This window comes from Oryza brachyantha, chromosome 6, assembly GCF_000231095.2.
Source record: "Oryza brachyantha chromosome 6, ObraRS2, whole genome shotgun sequence".
Taxonomy (NCBI): Eukaryota; Viridiplantae; Streptophyta; class Magnoliopsida; order Poales; family Poaceae; genus Oryza; species Oryza brachyantha.
Window position 1 is genome coordinate 5778970 of NC_023168.2, and position 6000 is coordinate 5784969.

The window sequence follows — 6000 nt, forward strand, 5'->3', positions numbered from 1 at the left end:
TAATTAATTACTAATCTATTACTACGTTTTTCGTGCTATGACATAAGTTAACTTATACCCACCAGCCGAACGCTGCCTATATCTTATTAACAACAGTTTGACTTTGGTGCACAACCAAAACACAAAGGAGAGATGTGCATTAGTCAGATGAAATAAGAAATCAAATCCAGCTAGGTGAAATTCTTCATGCAGCTGATGAGTTAATTTTTCTGGTCAATATGTGCACATACGAATAATTTTTATGGATATGGATAAGCACTGGCAAAACTCAGCCATCACCCTGCACCTTCTGGCTATGCTGATAACCATGAGTTGCTTATTACAGCCGTACATATATACACTTAATTAAAATATAGTAGCTTGGTTTTACTCGTAATTATTATAACATGGCTTAAATCTTGTGCACACTTCAATTAATCACCACAAACCTGGATAGAAGGGAACCTCTATCTACATGCCACACGGGGGTGGCCCTCTGGGGCCTTCAGTTCAATCCAACTGCGTAATTAAGAAGTGATTAGATCTTTTTCTTTATCTGTACTTTCCGTATTGTATATGATTGATGAATGCTTAAATTAACTGTCCTAAAAGCGACCAATATTAAACAGTAAGATCCACTGTCAGTGAGTCAAGTCACAGAAGGTGATTACGCAGCTCCAGTACCTGGTCGTGATCGAGACGTACGCACGCACGCACACAGGCCCAGAGGAGTACTGGATTTGTTCTGAATTTTCCACTGCTGGTAGATACCCGAATATATCGGTGACATTCGTATTCATCGTCAAAAGGATAAAATTGATCGATATAATAGTTCGGCTAGTTTAGATCAAATCAACGGCCGAGATACCAGGCTGAACTTCCGGAAAAAGTTCTCCGAGGGTGATAGTTTGGATTATTCATAAATGATATATTCATAAACGAAAAATAATTCGTAAATAAAATTTTTATATACATATTTTTAACGACTCAAAAGCCAACACTGAAAAATAAACTTTGAAAAAAAATCTATAATCAAGTCTAAATCTATGGTGAAAAATTCAATTTTTGTTTATAAACATAAATAGGAGCGAAAAGATAGGATCTCTGAAAACATTTCAGCTAAAACAGAAGAGTACTGTTGCACAGTTTCAGTTAATTGTTTCTGAGTACATGTAAGTTCAGAGTTGTACCTGTCTTGAACAGTCGAATCGATGGACAAAAGCTAGGTAGCATCATCATGCAGCAGAAATGCCGTCACTGATGGGGTTCGTTGCGCCTGTGCAAACGAAGTGATGGAACCACGCATGGCCGTGAAGGCAGCCGGCCGGGCGGGGTTGGCTATAGCCTCGCCGGCCGCTAGCTCATCACCACGTACAGCTCCCACGGTTTTCAGGCGGCGTCCGGCGGCGGCGGCGGCGATGCCGTTGTTGTTTCGTCGTCGTTTCGGTCGACGACAATGTGCCATACGCACGGACGTACGCCTGCGTTTTCTGATCGATCTCTCTTCTTCTTCTTCTTGCTGGCCTGTCCGTTCCTGGGAGATGGACAGGTGACGCCATGCTAATTTCACCCATGTGTCTTGGTCTAATTCGACTTCGGATTATCTTAGTGGAGGTTTGGACATATTTTTATGGCACATCAAACGAGTTGAATTATTAGTATATGATCAATTAAACAGAAAGTCTCAGTGACGTATTTCGTACCGATGGGATGAATTAATGACTAATTCATCTTTTCTTAGGGCTAGCGTACTACGTACCCCGTGCCAGCGCTGCATGCTTCTTCCCCACTGGCACAGCCTCTCCCGCGCTCGCGCCTCCGCGCACCGGCATTGCCTTCCTCTGCGCCGGCATCGCTCCTCTCTACGCCACTACTTTCCTATCCATGGAGTTCACCGTTAGCCCCGATCTCCACCCGTGCCGGAGAGAGTTTCACCGCCACTACCGATCTCCGTCGTTGCTCTATCCTCAGCCGCCAGTTTCGTTGTACTCTACCGCGACTCCGTGTTATTTCACCGTACAGTGTCTAGGATACCAGATGATACCGGTTGGTATCATCTAGTACCAATTGATACAAGTAGTTGGTATCATCTGATTTTATCTATGGTACCAGGTGATACCAACTGGTTTTATCTAGTACCAGATGATACCGGTGTCATCTCGTTTCAGCTACTCATGGCGAGGTAGTCGAACGCGACGACACGAGGTGCAGCAGAAGGAGCGTGCGACGGTGAGAGGTGCGCAGAGGCGTGCGGTGTGAGGCACGCGACGGCGTGCAGAGTGCAGCATGACAGCACACACATGATGCGGACTGCGAAGGCACGTGAATTCATGGAGGTGGACGTTTTCTTTTTCGTTGTTTCCGTATGCCAATCAGGATCATTAAAGTATCCCGTCACTGTAGCGACATCCCGTACCATAGGAGTTCTCTTAATTAAATATTAGTTACCATAGACTTTAAAATATTTTTTATCTGATCTTTTGAAAAAACTTTTACGTACAAATTGTTTTAAAGCGCATGATTTAACCGTTAAAAAACATGTTAAAAAAACAAGAAAACATCATCCATGTAGAGAGGAACGTTGCTTTAGATCATTGTGGATTTAAAAATTTTAGAGGCTGGATAAACTTAAACAAAACTATTATTTTCTGTAAAATATCTATTTTTATTAATTCTTCTACTTGCATGTAACTTCAATAGAGCATCCACCGCGAACCCAGGCGCCCATCCAGGGCCACCAAGCATTGGATCCCATAAGCCTTTATTCTGTTTGATTGTAGGGAGAAACTAATTAAAAGATTAATTGATTTCGTAAAGAAGATCGAACACATGAATTTTGATGGGTTTTGAGAATTTTCTCAATCCCCACTAAATCTCTTCGTTTCAAAGGAGGTCATAATGCACTAACCAGCCGAAACAACTCGTACACATCTGTGCCACCAAATTTGGCAAAATTAAACAGCACTGTATGGTATCTGAACTGAACCGAATCCTAGCCTCCTTCGTGGTTTACGCTGAATTTCTGAATCTGAATTTCCTTGTAGTAGCTGCCAAATTGTCTTTCTCTTGGGAGTTTGTCTACCTCAAAAGTGCTGGATATCTGAACTCAGAAGTCACAAGTGACATACAGCGCAGCCGGTCGGCTGGCGATTGTGTGATGGCCAAATTAAAGTGGAAACAAGTTTGTGTTAGTGCTGACCAGAATGTCTTTCTAGTACTCTACCCATAGCATTTTTATTCAGGCTGCACGCAGCTTCTTCTTTTGCTTTTGGACATAAAGGAAAAATGAATGGATGGATGGATGGATCAGGTATATGTTCAGGTCGATCTCCTTTTGTGCATAATATTTGTCCATGAATGGAAAAGAAATTTATTGAATGAAGCAGGTCTTAATCTTCATGGAATCCTTGGGATTTTGGCAATGCATCCATCATATCCACCCAAAATTTAAGACTGAAAAAATGGTTTCACCTTTTTGTTGTGCCATGAGCACATGAGGTTCAGAGCAAGGAGACTATCAGTATGTGCTTTGATGCAGTACTGCTTCGTTTGTGGCCATACCTTTTCCAGTAATTGTTTCGATCTGCTTTGCGTCAGTATCAGGCAATATTAATTAACCAGAGATTTGCAGCCCACCTGGACAATAATTATTACTGATGTACATGGGGTTTAGTATATAATTGGTCACACAGAAAGCTATGCTTTTTCCCTGACACTGCCATCCACTCTTCTGTTTTTAAGATTAGGACCACGTCATGGACACTATTATGTGTATGGATACTAAATATAAGTTAGTATTCGGGAAATTTTATGGCTAAGTATCTTAAGTTACTATTTTTTAGTGTAAAATATCTCGGGATACCTAAATACACGGTGGTAACAAATTTTATTTGTAGAAGATATGGTACTTTAATGTATCCTTTCAAGATCACATAGTTTTTCTACCGTTAATGTGCAATTCCATGCTGTCTAAAATTCACTTAGAGGGTGATTGATTGACTTTTTCAGGTATTCGTAAACAAAAAATAATTTATAAATAAAACTTTTATATATGTGTTTTTAGTGATCTAAAAATAAATGCTAAAAATAATCTACGATAAAAAACCTTAAAATCAACTTTAAATATAAGGGTAAAAGATTTAAATTTTGGCTTATAAGCATAATCAAACGTGAAAAGATGAGGGTGTTAGAGCATCCCAACAATTCATCTATCCCATCATCTATCTTAAAAATAGAGGATGAAAGGTAAAGATTGAGCTCCAACAGAACATCCATTTCATCCTCTATTTTTAGATGTCATCTATATTTGAGGAGAGAAACTCTATATTTAGATGTTCTCTCCATCCTTCAAAGAAATATGGAGGATGTCATATATATAGATGATCTGCTGGAGTACAAAGATATATATAAAGATATATATAGAGAATGAAATTATTTTAGATGATCATCCAAATAAAGATATAGATGACCAAATTTAGATAATCTGTTGGGATGCTTTTAATACCTAGCTGCTAATACCACCACCCCACACAAGAATAGGAGTCGATGTGAGCATTTGAGCTTTCGTCCTCGCTTTCACTCAATATTGTTATCTTGGATTATCTTTGGCTCACAAGTTTTGTACATAGAATATGCTCTAGGATAACACAACATAAATTGGCAATATTACGGTACATGAAAGGCAGGGATCTTACATAATTTCAGTTGTACTGGAACATTCTGCGAAAATTCATCCCAAAAAGGATAGATTGAATTGTGCATTGTATGTGCTGACATGGATGACGGATAAGTTCGCAGTGAAGCTAGCAAAGGCCAGCCAGATCATGCATGCCAACTCTGCTAAAAAAACCTCATCCTACAATTCATGCAAACTTTCTCCAGAGTTTGACACTTCAGAAAACTTGTACTCCTTTTCAGAATGCTGCCACTTGCAAGCATTTGACCAGATCATAAAAAACACAAATTTTGAATGCAAGGAATTTGGACGTGTAACTGAGGGACAACTAGATTGACTATTAACATGGAAATGACGAAAAAGTGGATAACCACGCAATGTAGGGCCGATTTTCCTCATCCTCACGAAAGACACATATGGTCAATCCATGTAGTGAAGAAAAAGAAGGCAGAAAGCATAGATGAATGCTTAAAAATTAAGCCAAGGTATTATTACTCCTTTTGTATTTTAATAGATGACGTAGTTAATTTTTTACGATATATTTAACTATTAATCTTATTAAAAAATTATATAATTATCCTCTATTTATTGTAATTAGATTTATTATTAAATATATTTTAATTATATCTTATATTTTTATATATTTATATAATATTTTGAATAAAACGAATGGTTAAACGTGTGACAAGAAATTAAGCACTACCTGAGAGCTGGAATTCCATTAGTTGCTCAGTGCGGCAACACACTGGCATCCATTTGTTTGTCCTAATGTTTCTTGCTCTGAAATCTGAATCCAGGATATGGCACATTGGCACTAGCAAGCATCCATCTCTAATCTCTTCAGTGTAGTGCCTGGTAGTGAGATATGACAATGTGATTGATATGCATTGTGCTTTTTTTTCCTGAGTTGGAGTCAGTGGAGTTTTTAATGGTCTGAGAGGAGCAATTTGGCAGGTTCAACCCTCATTTCTAGTTAATTGTCAGACATTGCATATTGCATATATGTATTCTTAATCTTTTAATTAATTAAGTGCTGGGTTCTTGGAGATGTGTGATATGCATGTTAAGACATACCTAAAACGATAATCAATGTGTCTTGGTAGGTAATTAGGCCAGCACAACTATGCATGTGACATTTAATGCTCCACGTCAGCAATGAATGAAATTAATATCGCTAGTAGTAGCTCCATTAATTAACGTGCATCACAATAATAATTAAGTATATAGCTTGTACTATGTGTCATCTCTGTGTAGTGCAGGGTTGATCTGTCTGATTAATGAATATAAATATGTTGAGCGAGCATCACGCTGAAATTAATTCATAAAGCTGTGCGTGCCTCTCACCT